Source organism: Nyctereutes procyonoides, unplaced genomic scaffold (assembly GCF_905146905.1).
Source record: "Nyctereutes procyonoides isolate TBG_1078 unplaced genomic scaffold, NYPRO_anot_genome, whole genome shotgun sequence".
Taxonomy (NCBI): Eukaryota; Metazoa; Chordata; class Mammalia; order Carnivora; family Canidae; genus Nyctereutes; species Nyctereutes procyonoides.
Genome location: NW_026575128.1, coordinates 21,783,645 through 21,807,049, shown reverse-complemented (window position 1 = coordinate 21,807,049; position 23,405 = coordinate 21,783,645). Strand labels below are relative to the sequence as shown.

Genomic DNA, 23,405 nt, shown 5'->3' with positions numbered 1-23,405 from the left:
CCAATAATCAATTGGATTGAAAATTTGAGGCAGAAAACCCTCATTTGACTTTCTTTAGCCTTGGGCACATTAGGTGCCATCCGTTTCTTTGCCATAAACTGTCAATAACCACAAATTATCTCTCAGGGGTGTCATTAGAATTTCTTGAGGCCCATAAAGCATTTTGAAGTCAAAAAATCCTAAGACTAGACAAATTGCTATTCTTGCATGGACGTGCACTTGGGTTCTTAAGTCTGTCTTGGTCAGTTTATATGTCACTCACTCTGTATGTTCGTAGGTCCATTATAAAAAACAGCAGGAATTGGGGATAAACAGCTTTCAAAAGAGAGGCTACCATTATAATGGAAGCATTATTATTTATCTATGACATCTTAAGTAGCTTTTGAAACATTTAAGAGGATGAAAATGGAAAACATTTGGAGAATCCTTACAACCTTACAAAGCATTATGTTCAAGGTTATCTTTGAGCATCTCTTTGTATTTACTTTCTTATTATTTATTCAATCTGTTGGACAATGAGATACTTAATTCTATTCATTTTTTTTTCCATTTTGCATCTCAAAATAGGAGCACATACATTTTGGCAAGAGATGAAAAGTAAAAATCATCCTTTTACCCAAGCACTTTTTCCTCCAATTAAAACATACAGAGTTACACGATACTTATATTTGCCAAGAGGACTGAGTTCCAGAAAGGGATTTTAACATCTGACTCTATCCAGAGTTTGTATTTATCATGTATTCATTGCCAGACATACTTGTACATTTTTCTGTTGGTCAAATGGCATTACAAGTGGCCACCATCCTTTATAACAGGAATTTTTAGATTCCTTTGTAGATCTTCATGTTAATTTTTAATCACTGCTAAAATTAATGTAATAAATATTAAAAAGGAAAAGAACTCAGTCTCAACACTCAAACACAATTGTGGAAAAACAGGAATGTGTATAAACATATACAAAGAATATGGGAAGTTTCTTAATTTTTCAAGAATGCATTTTAAATGAGAACGTAAGTCAGCATTATGGCTTTAGTTATGCATGTAATATATTTTGTGAAGCCTAATAAAATAGGAGCAGTACTTGAATGAGGTTCTTGATTACTCTGTCTACTTATGGATCTAAGATTTTTTTTTTTTTTTTTTTTTTTTTTTTTTTTAGCTGCTGTGGTTTAAACTGTTGTGAAGCCCTGAGTGGGTGCATTACCTGTGTTCTTGGTTTCATGTTACTCATTGCCAAATAGAGATGAGCATCTGCCCCCGCCTTGTTCTCTTTCTTCTGAGAAACACAACAATCTACTACAACAAATCACCCATAAAACTGTAATTATTAGCTGTATTTGATTTATTGGGCTCTATAGCTTTGGCTTTACAATCCTCTTTGGCCTAAATACACAGGAAGGGTATTGAAATAGCCCATATTTATACCTTCTCTCTGGCATGGATAGGTACAGGTAAGCTATACTGATCTCAGCTGTTATTACTATTTATGATAAGCTGAGTTTTTCTTTGATTTGCTAGATCCTAAAAGAAACATCAAGAAGAAATGAGGAACTTAAAGATGTGGTAGCGTTTCCCCCATGGCACTCTCCTTCATAGCTCATGAAAAAGAAGATTGGGGAAAATTAGTCCTTCGTATAACTTAAGAGCCTTTATATTAAAAATAGTAACACTTAGGAAGAATGCACACCTAAAAAGCAGTCACAGCAAATGAGAAACTTTTGCAGAGGGGATTTCTATTGTTGAATCTTAACAAAGTTGAGAATTAGTCCCTAAAGGATGAGGTAATGCCTTCCAAAGAAGATTTTTTTTTTATTCTCAACCAATAATAAGTTATATTATCTTGTGTAAATATTAAGATGTGAGGTAATTATCTATATTTTCCCATCTTTCATGTATTCTCTCTTTCATATAGCTTTTCGGATGGAAATCTCTTTAGAATCCTACCCTACCTCACCGACAAAACAAATTGTATTTAGCATTTCTGCTTGATTTCTTGTGAATGTGGCATTAAAATGTCAGTTGAAAAAAAAGCTATTTGTCAAATAAAAGCAAACTGTACCAGCATATGAAAGGGACAAAGATATTATCTCAGCAGGCTTCAGGGAGCTCATTAAAATGTATGTAACCCAGGAGCAAATAATATATAAAAGAGAACTCAGCGGTCTGGTTAAAATTAAGTAATAATAATATTAAATGCATAAAACAGCAAGGATTATCTCCTCTAAGAATCATTTAGCCAACTAACTGTTCTTGTTTCAGATGCTTACATTGGTTCGTAATGGTTGGTTGGTCAAATAAAATTTCCTATAATGAACAGTGATGCAACCCAAACTCAAGAGTCCATGATGAGATATTTCTTTGTACCTGTGATGTTGTAACACGTAGGTCTGAAATATTATTAATGCTTGTGAAAATAAATAAATACAACCTGGCATTTGAAGAATTAATTAAAAATACTCAAGAGTCCATAAGGAATATTCTATGGCTGTGCAAGACACAGCTTTATAAGCACAAGTCTTGTGTAGGCACCTTTCCAAAAAAACCCAAGAAATTCTTTGAGGATTCCTCAAGGAGACTTGAGGGAGGGAGAGTTTGAGAAATCATGACATAACAGCTCAGGTTGTATTCTCTTAAAATATTTTTCATTTTTGGATGATCACTGCCAAGCAGCTGTTTTGTATCCATAAATGGTAAAATGTATACATTTTCACATTATTATTGAAATGAAAGAAGAAAAATTTTAAAAGTGGTGTCCTGGTACTCATGAACCCTCACAGATACATGCTGTGAGGGCCCCCAATGTGACAAGCACTGAAATAATAAACATAGGGTGAGGTTTGGGATGAACTAGGCCTGAATTCAATTCCCACTTCCTTCCCTTATTAGCTCTGTGAAAATCATTCAGTTTCCCTGAATCACTGCTCCTCAATCTGTAAAGACGATGCATCCCTCACAGGATTATATAATTATTATCTTGTATCATTAGACTAAATGAGATAAAATGGGAAATCTCTTTAGTAGAGTAGCCAATAACACATGCCCTCACTTCATCTTTTATAGGACCAATGTGTCGATCATTGAAAATGTTTGGGACAGAGTAGGAGAAAAATCAGTGGTCCAAACATGATAAATACTTTCAGACAGAGGGCCTTTTTTTCCCATGAGGCATTTATTTGTTCGATCATATCTGTAAGGTTTTAACAAAGGAAGCAGCAAATAATTCCAGAGCACAACTAGCTCTTGAGCTCTGGAAGAATTTATCTACTTCACATATGTGAACAGTTTATCCCTAGAGTATTTTTTTCAACCTCTATCACCAAAGGATTAGGCCCAATTATAATTAATTCTTTAATAATGAAATTGATACCCTTTTCAAGCATTTAGACCAGATACTAGATTAGAGTACACTATAAAATATGCTTCTGAGTAATTATGACCTAATTAATTATTTTAGACAGCCTTTGAAAGTTTGATTTACTAATTGGACTCTCTGAAATTGAAAGCAGGAAATAGAGCTGTCCAGCCCACCAGAGGCCTCATTCCATTTGGCACGAAACCAGAGTGAAAGTTGACTTAATTTGTGTCGTTTTGCATGGTTGGGTTTGACAAGTGTGTTTGGGTTTCATAAAATAATCAAAGGTCATTTCTGGCCTGGCTTTTTGCAACTACAACTCAAATTAATAAGAACAAAATCCAAGGCATGGCAGGAGCTCTAGGCATGGTCTGTACTCCTGCCTTCCCCTTTCACGCTTGCTGCATGGGTGTACACTTGTGTAAATAAAAGTACAGAGGTGGTATAGCCAAATGATAATGCTCAACCCTAAAATGCGGAGGTATATGACCTATTCTCCATCAGCTCCTGCTTAGGGTGTGGGCAGTCTTGAACAAATATATTCTTTGAGTCTAGGCGACCCAGGGAAGTTTGGTCCTGGGGTGGATGTACGCTAAGATAAAGAACTAGGGGAAGTTTAAGTGAACATTTCAAGTCTAGGACCAGGTACCCATATCCTGACTTCCTCCCTCTGCCTTTTTACACCACCGAGCATGAAAGTACAGTTGGTATTGATGTTTTATCTGAAAACTTCAACAAATCTACAAGGTCTCCTTCTAAGCTAACTGCTAGAGAGAACCGTCTGTGGCCTTGCTTGTGCTTGTATACTGCTATTTATTTGCTTCAAAGTTCATATAAAACTGTTTAGAAAGCGATGACTTTTTATATGATCTTAGCTTTATAGGAAATTTTTCTCTATGGGACTCTCCAAGTAAACCAGCTTAAAGGTTAATTAACATTGACCAAAAAATTACCTAGAACTGACTCTCAAAAATAACAATTTATCAGTATAATTTCCTAATATTTTTAATATTTAAATCACATATCTCTGAATTCCAATTCCATAGTTTCATGACTCTATTTTTCTGCTTAATACAAGCAGAAGCAATATTTAAAGTCAACTTGAAGAATTCAGTATACACAGGGATTGTATATTTGTATAGGGGAACATCTGAAAGAAAGGATGAGCATGAGCTCTATGATTTTGATAACATAAAACTACTTTTAGCCAACATCTATAACATGCTCCTGACATCTCAAAGAATGTCTTAAAATCTGTTCTTTAATAAAATGTTTATTTTTTTTATAAACTGACAGATGAATCTTACGACTTAACTGGCTTGTCATGGCAGAGAGTTTTCTCCATGGTATGGATATATGATCTAAAAGGATATTCCGTTGACTACTTTGGGGAAATATATAGCTAACACTTAGGCAATGTGTATTTCTGATCTATGTTTGAACATTGTAAGGTTTTGTTTAGATTTCAGAGATATTAATGTGGACTCAGTAGCGCTTATTGATATTAGAACCCTAAAAAAAACCCAATTGGAAAATGCGGTTACGTATTTAGGATCTAAGCAAGTGGATTTGTAGGAGAAGCTGACCAAACCAAGGTGAGCTAGAAATCATCGGTTATAACAAAGAGGTAAAAATATGCCTTACCCTTCTCTGTTACTTTTTTTGAGCATCTTTTATGTACCAGACATTGTTTTATTAGTTAATGGTTATTATTTTCATTGTATAAAGTCAATATTAGACTAAATATAAACCATAGTATTTAATGCAAGGAAATGTGATATTGCTCATGGCCCCTGGGCACTGACTGTTTGCTCTCTCTAGATGATGACATGGCCTAGGTGTCACTGAGTTTGGTTTGCAAACCAAAAGATGTGACACTTACTGTTGATCTGAAGCATGTAGATTGTAAATTTAAGGTTTTTCTGGAATGATTCTATACAATGGTATATAAAAGTGCAGCGCTGCAAAATGAAATGAGCTTTACGGGTCTGGTTGCATGTCATTATAGGCAGTTATGAGCCCCCTCTGGGGTGCTGGGGAGCAGGAGAAGCTGCTACGAGATCTACTCCTATCCTGTTACCTTGCTTCTGATAAAATTCTCTTGCTTAGTATTTAAATTGGGAGCGTAACTTTGCTGTGTCTGCAGGTGTTTGTGAGCATATGTACAAGTACTTCCGTATGTGGGATATGTATGTGGTGGAGTCTGCACATGTGCACAGCTTTGTGTGTGAAGGAATGTGGTCACTATATTGTATATGGGTGATATGTGCATGCCCATGGGTAGGTATGTGTGTGGTCTTTCTCTTCCAATTCATGATCTAATTTATTTTTGTTAAATATCTACTTTTCTATCTTATACATAATTGCTTTATTCTTTTATAACTCCTGCAGCCCCTTTTCTAGAGCATTAACTTTTCCTCTCCTTTTTGTCCATCTTTTTCTGCTTATTACCAATTAAACTATAATATAAAAGAAGGAAAATTCAAACCAATTCACAGAACATCTTCTATGCATGTAAATACACAGACTAATAAATGCTCTGTTCTCATTGTATAACTGACTGTCCTATAGATTTAACAGACAGTGGGGCAGGTTTTTGTCAGATTTGATTCAGAATTGGGAAGTGATTTTGACAAATTTTAAGCTACTATAATAAATATTAAAAAGCCATCCTTGATTTTTTTCTTGAAGATTTATTTTCTATTTCTTGCCTTCAGTGACTGCTAATTATAGTTATCGCGATATTCGTTTTTAAGCAGTAGCAAGAGAGGAAGAAAAATCAAATATCAGCCTTATTTAATGCATTGTATGCCCAAAGGTATGGCAAGAGTTAGCATCAAGTGTCAGTCATTAAACAGAGCAAGAAAGCCTCGTCTCATCTATCCCTGAATCTTGAATTGGAATGCATGAAAAGCAGTAGAATGGCAGTATGCAACCCCTCAAAGTTCAGAAGCAATAGAGAAATTGGAGGTTTTCTTAGGATTGATGAGGGTAATACTGAAGAGATAAAACGGAAGACACTAGTACATTAGCAGGAGAATGGATAGTAAGTGGTGCTTATGCAGGGAGTAGTTAGTTCCTATTAGGAACGCTGGTGTAAATTAGCACTATCAGTCTCATAGACACCAAAAAGAAAACAAACACACATACACACACGCCCACTCACACATGCATATGGTAGATTTTGCATCATTATTTAGGAATATTTTAATACATGAATTGGGAGATAAATTCTTTTTTCTTCTGACTTCATTTGTTATATTATAAAAACATATTGAAAAGTCTTATATAAAACTTACCTGAAATAGTTATTTTTTCAAATGAATTTCTTTGTTGAAAGAAAATATGCTTATATGAAATACTCTGTGAGAGATTAAATCATCACATTTTTTTTTTTATATCTTTGGCCTGCTTTCCGTCCTGCCTTTATTCCTGTCCTTAAGTCTTTTTTTCTCTCATTTCTCCTTCCCCTACCTGCTGTATTCCTTTCTTCTTTTTTCTTCAAATATTCTCCGAGGACAGCCCTTAGTGCTGGCACAAGGTCTGGTATTGTTGAATGACTGCATAGAATGATGTGCTCTGTGCCAGGCATTGTGCATAAAATGCTGGATTGCTTTCTGGAATGGTGGGGGTGAGGAGGTGTCTAGATTCCAATTCTGCTGGCTACTTTTGCTCATATCCAGCAGATCGGATGGGTGCTGCATTAGAGGCGTGTTCTAGGTGCTCTGGGAATATGAGAGAGAGGGAGAAAATAACTCAGCTTAAGAAGAGGTTAGGTTGGAATGCCTGGGTAGCTCGGTGGTTAAGCGCCTGCCTTCAGCTCAGGGCGTGATCCTGGAGTCCCAGGATCGAGTCTCGGGATCGAGTCCCACATCGGGCTCCCTGCATGGAGCCTGCATCTCCCTCTGCCTGTGTCTCTGCCTCTCTCTCTCTCTTAAATAAATAAAAATCTTAAAAAAAAAAAAAAAGAAGAGGTTAGGTTAGGTAAAGTAGGCTCAAACCTTGAGCTAAAGCTCTGGTGTTTGAGAGAACATCGTACTTTCTGGAATGGTGAATAGGGTGGTTTTGTGTTTCCATGGAGCTGCAGGATAACATATATGCTACTTCATCTGTTTTAGCTTTTCTTTTATTTAATCTTCCCATCTTTTTGTTTGTTGTTCCCATTGTCCAGTTGTTACTTCCCATCCCAAAGGACCTCAGAGACTTTAATGTCAATGGGTTTTGTAACTACTGGTGATTGGACAGAAATAGACTTACTACCCATTTTCATGTTATCTAATCTTTGTGTAATATTGTAAAGTATTCTCTGTGTGTGTGTGTCTCTTTGTCCTCTCCCCTCTGTTTATTCATGTATATTGAGTGACTAGGATGCTTTGGTTTCTATGGAGACCTGGGAAAAGACTGCACAGACTGGAATGTCATTAAAGGCCAAAGACACCATGAGCTAGGGTCCTAGTAGGAAATAGAAAATAGCTATGTATATATTTCCTACAGAGTTTTCTGAGGTATAGAATTCTGGTTTCAAAAATATTATTATGCTTCTGCTTCAGGCAAGTATTGCCTGGGTAAGCTTCATCTCAAAAATTCTTCAAGGGCATCGACAGGCAAATTCTCCAGCTGCCTTCCCCTCCAATAAAGTCCAAAGATAAACTAGCAGTGGTAGAAATGAAGCCATCTTTTCACATGATGCTTGCCAAAGGAACATATTTTGGCACAAGAAAATCCATAATTCATTTCTGAATTGGGAATCTCTAAATGGTCTCCCAAAGTAAGATGGAATGCAAAGAATAGATACCAGATTTGTGAGGTTAAAGAGGTACCATATGTGAAACTGCTATACAAACTGTGAAGTGCTATGCAAATCCAAAAAATATTACTATCATTTTCGATAACTAATAGTAAAGCATGATTAGAGAGATAGAAGTAATTATTATTGTCTTGGACAAGTGACTTAACCTCTCAGAGTCTTACTTTCCTCTTCTGTAAAATGAAGTAATGACATCTACCTCATAGAATTGGCAAAATTAAAGATAGCCTGTAAAGTCCGCTATGCACAGAGCTTGATAAACAGCAGGAATTTAATAATTTAATAATGATAATTATCTTAGTATTATAACAGACATTTTTAACCATCCACAATTTTAGAAAAATCGAAAAAAAGACACCTTTTAAATTCTACAAATAAATGCTTGCCATTCAAGCTATTTGGGATTCCAGGTGTTCAAAAAATGAGACAATACCTATGATTTTATATTTCAAGATTCAGTGAGCATGGAGGATTTCTAAGAGTGAAGTTTAAACCTTTGAAGAGAAAAAAAAATAAACCTTTGAAGAATAAGAAATGCATTGGAATGTCTGGAAAAATAAAACAAGGAGGAGAAGAAAAAATAACAGAAAACACAGCTCTTTTATGGCAGCCACCCAGGACAAGTGGGTTATTTTTCAGAATGATAATAAGTACCCACCACCCCATGCGCAGGGCTGCTCCAACTTCATGCGCAGTGGGGAACCTTCTGTGTCCTTCAATATCAAATTGTACATGCAAGTTATTTGTAACAGAACATTGAAAAGTCAATGAAGGCAAACCTGGTAGGCAGCTACTGTCAGAAAACATCTGAATCAATAGGACACTATCAGAATAGTCTTTCCCAAGCAAAACACAAAACTGTATTAACCAAAAGCATGACAGAACTGTGAAATTTCCTCACTCCAGTAACTTAAAGTAACATAGACCTTGGGAAGCAGGTTTCAGTGCCTCGCCCAACAGGCCAGAAAATAACAACAAAATGTTATGGATCATACTATTGAGGATCACCTAAAAGACGTGGAAAACCAGCATGGAAGTAAGTCCTGTAAGGTCACTATGGAATGCCCTTTCCTTTGTGAAGTTTTTCGGGCAGTGTTAAGCCACATCTACCTGCTGGCTTCCGAGTATTTCTTAACTTCCTACTATTACATTTAATTTTAGTATGTCCATTCATCCCACTGTAATGTGAATTACTCCAGAATAGAGACGGTGTAAGGTGGCGGAGAGAACCAGCCCTGCCCCCTGGAAGTCCTGATCTCAAAATCCAACTCTTATACTTACTAACTGTGAAAGTCACTTAATCTTTCTTATCCTCAGATTCTTTATCTGTAGAATGGTGACAAAGCTTGTCTATTAGAAGACATATACAGATACGTACATATGTATGTGTGTATCTTGCATTCAATAAATGCTAGCCATAGAACTATTAATAAGCACATAAGGAATATATATTGAAAATATGAAGGAACTTACTGATTTAAGATTCATCCAGTAATTGTTGGGGAATAATATTTCATAATGTGGATGAGAAGTTAAATGGTAGCATTAGAAAAGTTGAAGGCTATAAATTTGTATTTCCATTTTGAATCAACAATCTCCTCCCTATTATTCTATTTGTTTTTAGAGAAAAGTCAATTTAAAAATACCTCTAGCTTTGCAAATCTTCTAAAGAACAGTTGATATATCCAAACGTCAGATAATCAAATGAAGACAGGCGAATTCTAGTCTGAGCAGTTAAGATGTGGCATATTTATGACTTAGGAACCCTAAATTACCCTAAACTCATCTATGTCTTTTGCTGATTGCCTGTACTGAGCTAGTTTTCTGTGATTAATTTATGGGTTTATGATATAAAATGAGAGGTGTCCTGGAAGCCACAAAGTTACTGCACTTCTATATTTGCATCTTTAGTTAGGGAATTGGCCAAAAAAATCCACTGAAGACAACTATATCATTCAATAAATTATAGGTAAGTGGATAAACATGGAAAATGTAGTATATACATACAAAGGAATTATTGAGCCTTAAATGGATAGAAATTCTGACAGATGCTACAACATTGAAAAATTATGCCAAATGAAGTGAGACACGGAATACCCATGATTTCACTTACATGAGGTATGTAGCAGAGTTAAATTCATAGAGACAGAACATAGTATAGTGATTTCCAGGGACTGTGGAGAGAGGGAATGGGGAGTTATTATTTAATAGACATGGAATTTCATTTTGAAAATATGAGGAAGTTCTGGGGGTGGTAATGATGGACACAACAGTATGGTACCAATGGTAATGATCGTACAACAGTGTGAAAGTACTTAATACCACGGAACTGTACACTTAGAAATGATTAAAACGATAAATCTTATGTGTATTTTATCACAATTTAAAAAAGGTAAAAAATAAATAAATTATAGATTTGTCCAAGGCTAAAGATACAGCTCTTGAAAATAAAAAGCAGTGTAACGGAGTGTTTGGGGTGTTTCACTTAAATCTAGCTTTAAGTGAAGACAAGAGAAAAGAGAACTTTGGATAAAGCCAGTGCTAAAAGGGTTAAAAAGTCATCACTTTGGTTCACCTGGCATTGAGCACCTACCCTGTATCAGGGTCTGGGATAAAAAAGATGATTTGCCGCCCATAGTGAGGGAGTTGACCGTCTGTCTCATGCAAAGAGAAACTCTTCAAACATCATTTTGGTGTAAGTCTGAGAAATTTGTGTGTTTAAGATTAGAAGTTTCAGCATTACACAGGCCCTAGTCTCCATCAGGCTCGAAAATTATAAGGTACACTACCTTGAGGAAGTTAGTTTGCCTCGCAGAATTCCTCATTTACAAAATATGCATTTAAACTTCTCAGAGAAACGATTTGCAAGGCATTCAGGAGGAAGTATGTGTTCAGTTCCCAGTGGCCACTGCTGTGTAGTAATACGAGGACAGAGGTACGGGCTAGTTGGGGGCCACCTGACAATTAGTCTGGCAAAATCAGGTGCAGTAGGCTGGCCCAGGCCTCATTGTGCCACCTCCAGGATTGTTGATGCCAGCCCAGAAAGAGCATGGCATTTGTCTGATCAACACTAGTGGAGTGATAATTGAAAACATATATTTACAACCATAGCTGTAATAAAAATTAGAAGTTAAAATTTCAAGATGATTTCCTTGATCTCAGTTGTCAAAAAGGATGAATGGTATAGCTGGTTGCACTGGGTTGAATGCTTGCTTGCCCCGCGTCCCCCAAACTCATACACTGAAATCCTCACACCCTTGTGTGATGGTGTCAGGAGGTGGGGGGTCTTTGAGAGGTGATTAGGTCATGAGAGCAGAGGAGCCCTTGAGCATGGGATTAGTGCCCTTGTAAAAGGGATCTTGGAAAGCTCTCTGGCCCTCTTTCTGCCACGTGAAGATACAATGAGGAGAAACCTGCCGTGTGGAAGAGGGCTCCTACCAGAACCCAGCCACATTGGGCATCCCAGCCTCAGGCTTCCAGCCGCCAGAGCTATGAGAAGGAAATTTCTGTTGTTTATAAGCCACCCAGCCTGTTATAGTTCATTATAGCAGACTGATCTGATGAGCGCAATGGTACAGACAAAGGCATTTCCTTCATGTGGAAGGGACCTTAAATATTTCATGAGTTGATGCTATTATGTTTGGGATATTTAAAATAAAGTTAAAAATTTTAAATATAGATAAATTATACTTAATCGTGTACTTTCAATACATTTCAAGAGGAAAAAAAAAAAGCACGGATAATTTCTAGCCTACTCTACCTCATGGAAAGCATCTATCACCAGCCTCACAAAAACTCCTGGGAAGGGCAGCCTGGGTGGCTCAGTGGTTTAGCACCACCTCCAGCCCAGGGCCTGATCCTGGAGACCCAGGATCAAGTCCCACATTGGGCTCCCTGCAGGGAGCCTGCTTCTCCCTCTGCCTCTCTCTCTCTCTCTCTCTCTGTCTCTGTCTCTCATGAATAAATAAATAAAATCTTAAAAAAAAAAAACCTCCTGGGAAAACTTGTAGGTATGAAAATGAAGGCATTCTGGGCTCCTGCGTAGAGGACTGGAAGGAAATGTAAAGAGCAGTGCAGGGATGCTGCATCTAGGAGCTGCGTTCCTCTCCCCCATTATCTCCACCCGTCCGACCTAAAGTTCACTTCAGGTTCTCACACTGCCCTTGTCATCTGCTTATTTGGTTTTGCAGTTGTGTGTGTAGGGCAAGGGCAGCGAGAATGCAGGGCTGGTGGAAATACTTTGACTCAGTTCCTTTTTTTCTTAGGTGTTCCCTCAGACCAGTCATACTGAGGCATTTTGATGAAGAGAAAAATGGGGCTGCAAAATTTGAAGCCAACACCGCTTTAAAGAGAAGGCAGCTGGAGACTATTTGGTGGGAAGCAGAATCACCTCAGGAAACAAGCAAAGGTTAGAAAAAGATAAGCGCGTGTGTGGAAAGCCGGGTGACCTTATTGTCCACATTTTGGGGCAGGGTCAACTGAGTATCAGCAAAAATGGAGAAGCATTTTGCCCCTGTCTTCCTCTCACTCATTCAGGCCCATCTCCAAGCCTGCAAATACTGTCATTCAGTGCAACTGTGGGTTTTCATGGGTCTGTTTTTGCAAACACGCAGAGCAAATATCTATCCTATGAAGTGGAAAGAAAAACATCTTAAAATATCTTGTTCCGTAGCTCTTTCCCAGGTTGAGGACGCCTGTATTTTCTCCATTACTTCCACTGTTCCAATGACACATTTGGCTTTGCCTTTGTAAAATATATATTGATAATTGTGCAAATATCATAATTGGAAGTAATGGATATATTAATAATTATACAAATATGCAAATTCATTTTTTCTAGAATTGTTAATAGACCTAATTCAGATAAATGAAAAACCTGGTATTCTATACTATAATACGCTTATAAATATTGCCACATATATAATGCTCTAAGATATAATTTGAGGGCATTAAGAAAATCTTCTCTAAAATTAGAAAAAAATATTTTAAAGTCCAAAAGAGAAGGAAAATCCAAGGCTAAATCTTTCATAGTTTAAACATTACATTCCTAATAAAGAATAAATAACTTCCCAGGAGAGGTTATAGCAAATCGTGTCTGTGCTAGATGCAAACATCAAATGGATAAGCAAAAACCCTGAGCAACCTACAAAACTAGTGCTGAGAATGATTTCTTACCAGATATTTCAGACTACTGGAAATTCAGATAGTATCACTTTGGGGGTCATTGAGGAAGCAAAACAAATGCATTTGTGCATTCCTTTGGAGACATTATTTCCTTACTCTGAAACAATCCATACCAATTCATAAACACAGGCTTTGCCAGGATTCTTTTGGAAGTGGAAAATAAAAACAATAGCAAGTTAAGTAATTTATATTAACCATAATAACGGGGAACATAAGTTACTCAAATATACAATAGAACATATACCGAACCAGATTTTTCATACTTTAGAAAAGAAAATTGTTTGCAGTTTATATTAGGATTAACTTTTTTAAAAAATATTTTATTTTTTGAGAGAGAGAGACAGAGATAATGACTCAGATAGCCCTAGCCCAGATGAGAGGGAGAAGCAGGCTCCCTGCTGAGCAGAGAGCTGGATATGGGGCTCCACCTCAGGGTATCTGGGGTTCGATCACAGGACCCGGGGATCATGACCTGAGCAAAGGTGGGTACCCAAGGATTAAAGTTTGAAGAGGAGAAAAATGATAAGATATTTACCAGAAATTACATTTTGCTGATAGAGAAATGATTATTACTAAGACTGGGATATATTTCTATTTAGAGGCAGAACAAGATTTGCCGTTAAAAGAGAGACTAGTATTTCTACTGATACTCTGTGTCAGTATTATAAAGAGAATTTTTACAGTATTTTCAGAAGAACAAATTACTACTTGCTTATACTGTTATAATAACTTCTGTAATAAACACATAATCAACATGTATGGAATTCTCATATAAGGATATAAAATGTGATTTATTATCTTTGTTTTTATAGATGGGGACATTGAGGAAAAGTAGTTAAATTGTCTTTATGAGGTCATTTATCCAGTATGTGGCAGAAATAGAACTTAAACGTAGCTCTTTCAATCCACTGCCAACATTCTAAAATACAAAAAATAAATAATGCAATCTAAAATAATCACCTGGTACAGACAAATAAGTGAATAAATCAGAATGTTAGAGCAGATCAAAATTAGCATAAATTATTCAGATCGCTGAATCATTAGTTTTAACCTTTTATTAACTTTAAACTTTACATGATATAGGGATCCCTGGGTGGCGCAGCGGTTTGGCACCTGCCTTTGGCCCGGGGCGCGATCCTGGAGACCCGGGATCGAATCCCACATCGGGCTCCCGGTGCATGGAGCCTGCTTCTCCCTCTGCCTGTGTCTCTGCCTCTCTCTCTCTCTCTCTCTCTGTGACTATCATAAATAAATAAAAAAAAAAATAAAAAAATAAACTTTACATGATATATACTAAGCCATGTAGTTAGTTTTAAAGCATTTCTACTTTATCTCTTTCATAACTATACAAGTTATATTTCAGAGTCATGAGAGATGATAAAGTTTTCAGAACAAAATAAAGACGTATCAGTGGGAGCATCCAAATCATATTGTTCCTAGAAATAATGGATAGAATTCTATCCATTATTGTAGTAGCTAACTTTATATAGTACCTACTACCAACAAAATACTGTTATATAAACAAAGTTATTGTATATCTTGAATTCATTTGACTATCTCAATCACTCATTGAAGAAATTAAAACATCTGGAGGTCTACTAAATAGCCTTAGATCCCATAGCTGAGAAGTAGTGAAGCTGGAATTTGATCACAGCGAGTGAATTATCAGTCTTTGCTATCCTAGGAAATACTTAAGTCATGAAATCTGTTTTAGCTTTATTGTAGATAATGGTGATTGTGGAAAACCCATCTTACCCAGTGCCCAAAGAATGTGACAAGACTGTCAATCATTTGTTAAATAAAAACATAGTGATTCTGACCATGATTATCAGATGAATGTCTTAAAGTATGGTCTATTACTGTAGGTCAAAGTACTATTATTATCTATATAAAGTGAACATTCTGGTATTTGTGGTTATGCTAAATATAAGCTACTTGTTGACAGAGGCTGCGCTTTGTTCACTCCTGTATCTCCAACAATTGGGAAAATGTATACAGTAGGTATTCAATAGCAACGATAGCATAAAGAATAAAGAAACAAATGTATTTCCAAAGTAGTATCAAAGATTTTAAAGGAAATAAGCCCAGATAATGTAGTAAGCATAAAAAAATCTAGGAAGCATAAATTGTGAGCATTCATTTTGTGGTAATGTCCTTTACAACCAAATAAATATAATTCTGTTCCTTTAGGTGACTTTTTGTACTTATGGCTATTATCCATTTCGACTTTGCTCCTACTTTTTCTATCTAAAGATAGTTGTCTTTAGTAATTAAATTCTCCTACCCTGGTTTAATTTTAGCATCTGAAGAACAAATTTTCATGATTCAATTTCATGTTTATTGATGATAAGTGATAAAACTGATTTTGTATGTGCATCAATGGCATTTTAAAAAGATCAATTTTTTACTTCCGTTTCTTCTCACCAGACCATCATTCATGCATGAAAATACACTATGCCTTGCCTTCACTAGTTGTGATGTGTTAGTTAAGAGTGAAAACCAGAAAGGAGTAATCAGACCTGGGTCCAAATGGTAACCATTGCTTACTAATTAGACTAACTTTATAAAGCTTTTGTTTCTCCTTTTCATTTATCTACAAAACTGTGATAACATAGGAAATGTTCCTTTGATAATAAAATGAAATGTCATTATATAATTAGTAGAGCAACTGACCTGGACAAAGAACCCTATAAGTGTACCCTTTTCTTTACTAACTCTCCTTATTTTATATAAGAACTCATCTTAGGCCTATGGGTGAGACAGCTAATCAGGATGAAGGGCAAATTATAAATTCAAGGAAAGGGACTTTTTTTTTCCTGGAAGACCATTATTGTCTACAACTGATAGCAATCAACAATTTTGGTTTCATCATCAACGCACTGTTGTAAAATAATATATTGGATTCCCAAAACAGCAAAGGCAAATTTTCATAGAAAAATAATTTCTTTTTATAGTAATATAAGGTTTTCATAATCACATAATAACCAAAATTTATAATAAACATCACTCTATTCATGTATCTAAAGTGATGTCAGAAAGTCTTAGAAAGTGGACTTGGCGATTATTTTTTCCCACTAGCTAGATAAGAAAACAGAGAATCAGAGAGGTAATTGCTTAACTATTGTTGATGGCAGATTGTATGTGTGTATTATTCTTGCATATTATTATTATTATATGGTAGTTTTTTAGTTGTGTGATCTCCCCTATGCTCCAGGACTCCTCACTGTGAAAAGGGGAGTTGAGTGAAGCCAAGACTTGAACTCAGATTCTCTCTGTGATAGAATTCTTTCCACTATAAACATCATTCTAATGAGCTGTATCAAAATGCAGTTTTAGGCAGATAGAGAGAGGACAAAATTTGATTAGTGTTTTGGTTGAAAAAAACTAAGTTTTGAGAATAAGCTTCTTGAACCAATCTGAGACCCCTCAGTTTTTATAGAAGTACTTTCAGTTGATATGGCAGGAAAAAAAAGTTGGTGGTTAATTAAGCCAGATTTTTTCTTGACTCTGTCACTGGATACTAGGAGAGCTTGGATAAATGTGTTGACTTATCTGGCCCTTTATAAATGAAGATGTAAGAGGAGGTAATGTCTGTAAAATGAATATACTACACTAGATAGTTTTTTTTTTCTTAACTCCATGCTACTATTACACACACATCTATACTTTTTGATTGTAAGAACTTGTTACTTCAAATAGAGAATGGTTTGACTTACTGAAACTTATGAGGGACAATTGCAAATACTGAAACTTATGAGGGACATTCACTATTTACTAGTGAATCACAAAACACTTCCCTAGTTAAAAGCTGTTTTCTCTGAGGACATTTCTTCTGAAAACTTCTTGTTTTATTTGGTGTGCCAGGAAAGAGAAACTGTTAATGATGATCATGCTTTCATGTAAGAACATCAACTCTCAGTAGTATTTAAAGAGGTTTGGCAGGTCTAAGATAATGTGAATAGTTTCTGAGAAGCATGCCTGAGCATCTGAATTTTTTTTAATGTGTCTTTGTTATTATTATTATTTAGTGTATTCAGTTTATAGAGAACTGACCCTTAGAGTACTTGAAAGTACCACTGAGCGTTCAGTCATCGAGAGGAAAATTATTATTTTAAAATACAATTTTTAGTGGTCCGTTCATTATATTTCTTAGCTTTCTTAAGCAAAAAAAAAAAAAAAAAGGAACTTTTGTGAAATATAAATGCAATGTGCTCCAAAGATCATTTGTAATATTCTAATCAGTTACCAAATTGTTGTTAAGCTTTAGGCTTTGAGGCTGACTTACAGGTTTATATGCTTTCCTATGCTAAAAAATTTTAATTAAGAAGACTTAATTTTAATACAAATCATAAAACTCATTTATTATTCATGAGCTTGCAACACACACATATTCTTTAAATACAAGAAAAATAGTCACTGTGTTATCTCCAATGTCTTCATGTTATATCATACTTCATAGTATGTACTGATACATCTAATTCATGAACTCTTGGGAAGATGCGACCTGTATTAAGATACTTAAAATGTTTTGACAATGTCATTTTAACTCAGGATTTCCCTTCATAAATATTTTATAAAGTAATTAAGGCATGAAATACACTTTTAAGTGTGGGCTTGAGTTAGTCATTTTTCCTTACAGTTATTTATGAATCATTTACCATGTTCTTGTTAAATAAAAGACAAAGGCTAAAAGGAAAAACTACCACAAAGCACATAACACATCAGAAAATGCATGGTTTCTTCCTTGGAAATATATATAACATTTTCTCTAGGATTATTCCAAATGAGCAGAAGACCTCATTACTTGAATCAATTTTCTCTAAATGATGCCATACTAAATCCTATTTTAATATAATTATGTAAAGTACAATACAAACAACTTCTATATGTCACACTTAAATAATGGACAAAATCATTTAAGGACAGATCAGAAAAACAGCCACTGATCGCTATTCACAATGAAATTATAAGATGACTAAGAAATTGTGAGGGGGTATGGTAAATATTATCTGGGTCTTGTATAAAGTATGTAAAACAAATATGTATGATTCTATCACTCAAAAATTCAACTCGGAAGTGAATTTGCAAACCTTTCAAGACAACCAGGGCGTTAAAGTGATACAACATGGTTCATCAACATGGACTTTTCTACCTTTATTATTTTTGATGGTCACACACTTAAAATTTGTAACTGTTTGCACCGAGGAAATCATTATAATGTTACCAATTCTGCCATAAAGAATGATAGCAAAAAATTTTAACTGTGTTTCACAAAGACATATTTAGGTAAACAATCATTACTATTAATTAATAGCTATGTAAGGACATACAAGTCATAGTTAAGTTGCAAGAAGATTAGGAAGAAATGTACTAATGAGATTAAACTATAGACGTAAAGCCTACAGGTGGTTGCCTTTTTTATTTAATAATTCTAATTTAATGACTATAAGCAAAAGTATCTTGATTCTGTTTCAGAATTTGCTCAAAATGAATAAATTTTCTGGCACATACAGAGAACGTGAGGCACTTTGATAAAATTTTACCTAATTTTTTCTTCTTTTGAATTTGGAATGATCAAATGCTAGTCAAAAGATATGGTGGGGCCAACATAAACATTTCTGTCGCATAGGTGTATCCCAAGGATTACCTGGGCCTCTTATTTAAGAGGATTATAGGATAAATGATTTTCAGTTGACTCCAGTAAATTGGGATTGAGTTTTAGAAGGCTCTGCTTGCTTGCTATATTAATCTCTTATCTTAGAAAATAGAAAGGTGAATATTTCTGTAACAGAAATTTATAGGATCCTCTCATTTTGTGGAAGCTCTAGTAATATTATTGTATTGTGAAATACTTACTGTTCTGTTAGGAATTCTGGGGTATTCTTTCCTTCAGATTCTTTTTATCTAAAAGGAAAACAACATAGCCACTGGTGAGTTGACTGCATAGTTCAGGATCAGTTCAGACTGTCTTTATTATAGATGATTAATTTTATTATGTTATATGTCTAATTAAAAATCTTCATATATATCCAAATACAATATAATGTCATGTATGTGTATATTTAGTATCTATAGAATAAGATAGATAAATAGTTAGGGGTCTTAAATTGGTTTGAAGAGCTAGAGATGAAGATTCTGTGAGTAGTTTATATATTGATTTTTGTTACAGGTTAATTATGCTTCCTCCTAATATAGTTTTTCAACTTGAAAAATGAAATAATACTAATCTAGGTAGACGTTGTTACAGAATATTACATTATTTATTTAAAAAGAATCATATGATTATTATTCAATTAAGTGCGTGGTGCCATATTTTGTATTGCTGTGATTACAGTTAACCCCTGAACAGTGTGGGAGTGAGGGGCATTGACCACCCCTTGCAATCAGAAATCCTCGTATAACTTTTCTTCTACCAAACTTGACTACTAACAGTCTTCTGTTAACCAGAAGCCTTCTCAATAACATATAAACAATTGATTAACACATATTTTTATGTTATATGCATTATATACTGCATTCTTACAATAAAGTAAACTAGAGAAAAGGAAATGTTAAGAAAATACATTGACAGTACAGTAGTGTGTGTGTATATATATATATATATATATATATATATATATATATCCACAGCTTAATGGACCCCTGCAGTCCAAACCTATGTTGTTCAAGGGTCAAGTATGTATGTGTGTGTGTGTGTGTGTGTGTGTGTGTGTGTGTCTGTGTGTGTGTCCCCCATCACGGGTAAAGAGAAAAATAATCTCACATCACTGCATTAAAAAAAAAAGTACAATTCTAGCTTAGGGAGTAGGAAAATGAAATCCTTGCCGAGTCAATATTAGGAATTGCTTTAATGTAATAAAGATGTCAAGAATTTCTGATTTGATTTGACAAGTTAGCAACTCACAAATGAAAAAATTTCACAGTGCTAGAGACAAGTGCCTTTTGATATAAGTTCTCATCAGTTTTAGTCTTCAAAAAATTTAGGTAGAATGAAAACCAAGAAAGAATGAAATATTTAAAAATAGGTTCATAATAGGCATGTTGCTCTGTTTCTAAGGGTTCTTACAGTGTCTGTTTTCAGCAGAACTACAACAATACTATAATGCTAGCAGCTCTGGCAGTGGGTTCATATAGGTACTCAGCGTAAAAGATCTGAAGTGACAGCTATATTTTCAGAGCTGCATTTACTGCATCTGTTCAGTGGTTAAGCCTCCAAGGTCTGCTTTCTTTTTATTTCTGCTTGAAACTCCAACTGTTTTCTAGTAAAAGCCATTAGAAAGAGAATTGTAAGAATGCATTTAGATTTGCCTGGCCGACTCTTAAAATATGACTTTGAGCCACAATAAATTTTTGATAAGATTTCTATATATAGTTCCCGTGTGCTGACACTTTTCTTATTAAAACAAAAACTACAACCACATTCCATGAGTGTACATATTAAGGAACCAGAGTGACATAGTGCTCCTTCCAGGAAATAATGGGGGTGGGAGGGGCTTGCTGAAGTAAATGGAGGTTTTCTACTAAAAAACTAAGAGAATATTTGACATTGTGTTTATTGTACATTAAGACTTACCAAGGGGCTGGCTTCCCAGAGGGATGCAGTGAAAGGATGAAACAGTTTTTGTGACTTATGAGCCATCTGCAGGGACTTGATTTCATTTTTGGATTAGATTTTTTTTTTTTTTTTTTTTTTTGCCTGCACATCTATCACAAGGATGAATGGGCAAGCCTGTTCTACTCTAGGGGACAAACAACTATTTTACTTTTAATCTGTGCACTGAATATGGATGTGCATAGTATTTTTCTAGTAGCTAATTTCTGTCTCTTGCATGTATAAACATCTTTATTTATTTTAGAAGAAAAAAGTGAAAATAGCACAGGATGATTTTGCACTTTCTGCCAACTATCTGGCTGTTCAGTAATGTAATTGGTATCAGTAGTTCTGACTCAGACAGTTTCCTGGTATTGAGACTTGGTACTTTCATGGGTTTATATGATACTTAAAAAAGTGTGAATCTTTTAAGGTAGATTTATGTATTTTTTACAAAATTTTTTACAAAACTCTATCATGTTTTTTAATCCAGTTTTAGAAGCAGGCCTGATATGGGAAAATAACTGAGACTTAGGGATTACTTTGCTTGACAACAGCTAGAAATTAAACTACTGTACCTTGCAGCCCAAATCGTAACCTTTTACAGCACTAAGCAAAAGCACTGTATGCTTTAGGCATAAATATTACAAATGCTTGACTTATTTTGTGGGAGGAGGGCACTATCTGTATTCATTTTAAATGAATATTTAAAAATGCACAGTTGTATTTTTTTTTAAAGGGGCTTAGTTTCAAGAATGACAACTAACATGTATTCAACCTTTGTTTTAAAAAATCTCAAATATTTCACCTTGATGAAAATGTTTATTTTAATGGAGCTTTTACTAACATTTCACTGAACTAAATATTTAGAGTTGGATTTAAAGTATGCAGTATGAATCCTTGCAACATGGTCATTTGTAAACATTATCTTTTTGCCCCAGGTATACTGGGATGGCATCAAAATCCCTACCCCATGTTTTAAATCTGAAAACTGCAAACTGTGGGTAAACTCAAAGTTCTTTTCCTTGGACATCTTCCAACTGAAATGCCAAAACTTGTGGTTAGAACGTGGTTACAAAGTTGATGTGTCATTTCCTCAACACACATATCCCTAATCCTTATGCAATTTTGTTAGACATCTTTTGGCTTAAATTCTTATTCTTAGAACAGTGGTCAGCAAGTAGAGATTACTTTAAAAAGAAACACTATCCAGGTCATTAGTGACTGAGTGTAAGATTTCAAACACTAAAATAAAGCATTACGTGACAACACTTAAATGTATCACGTGATTCTGGATTAGCTCCTGGACCAATAAGACAAAAACAATTAGCTATTAAGAACACTACTGTGACAGTAGATGAAATTTGAATATGGACTCTGAATTTGACAATGGTATTAAATCAGTGGTATATTGTCTGTGTTTGATAACTGTTGTGTGTAAGAAAATGTCCTGCTTTAGGAATTATACTAAAATACATGCTAAAATACTTGGGATAAGCCACACCAGATCTCCAATTAATTCTAAATGGCTAGGAAAAATATTATGAACTGTGTATATATAGACATATATAATATATATATATATATATATAACATATATAACAATATAGACAGAGAAAATCATACAGAACAAAATCGTACCAGTAACCCAGGTAAAGGACATATGAGAACTTCTCAGACTATCCTTGCAACCCTTTCTTGAGAGTTTTTATAAAAGAGTAAAACAATCATTACCAAAAAATGAGATTATAAAACGATCTTAAAAAAATAAAAATAGGGATCCCTGGGTGGCGCAGCGGTTTGGCGCCTGCCTTTGGCCCAGGGCGCGATCCTGGAGACCCGGGATCAAATCCCACGTCAGGCTCCCGGTGCATGGAGCCTGCTTCTCCCTCTGCCTGTGTCTCTGCCTCTCTCTCTCTCTCTCTCTCTCTCTCTCTGTGACTATCATAAATAAATAAAAAAAATTAAAAAAATAAAAATAAAGTGCCATTTTCAGTATCTTTACAAAATACTTCACTGAACTGCGACTACATTATTTTGTTCATTAAGCACAAGATTGTTACATTCTATGTACAACTATAAAAGATAGTGACATTTACCTGGAAAATGGAGAGTATTAGGCAATAAAAGAAAAGTAATGCATCAATTAATAGAGTAAACAAACAAATGTTCTATTAATAAATGCAATCACTGTTGGTACCTGTGGTGCTTCTGGAAGGAACGCTAGGAAGGAAATAACACAGAGGATGGGCTTTCCTTGAAAGAAAGGTAGAAGGGCAAAATATTTTTGCCTCATATTGTGGACAAAGGGACGTTTCTATTTCTTTCTTTTTTGTATCTAACCCCTGACAGCCACTTAAGAGACCTAATTTTATAAGCCTGTCCTCATTATGATAGAAGCAAATGTTTACCAACACAGACTGGAAAAGAGGGGGACAGGGATGAAGGCTCTACTCATTTTTCTGTTGTGA

The 23,405-nt window shown here is 35.2% G+C and overlaps 1 protein-coding gene across 1 annotated transcript in view; it reads right to left on the bottom strand.

The window, feature by feature from the left end:
* The window catches only part of SYT1 (synaptotagmin 1), a 528,733-nt gene that overhangs the window by 326,448 nt on the left and 178,880 nt on the right, over positions 1 to 23,405 (bottom strand). The window contains exon 3 of the mRNA XM_055342176.1: positions 19,200 to 19,247. The gene's annotated coding sequence lies outside the window, so the exon portion shown is untranslated. The remainder of the gene's footprint in view (positions 1 to 19,199; positions 19,248 to 23,405) is intronic.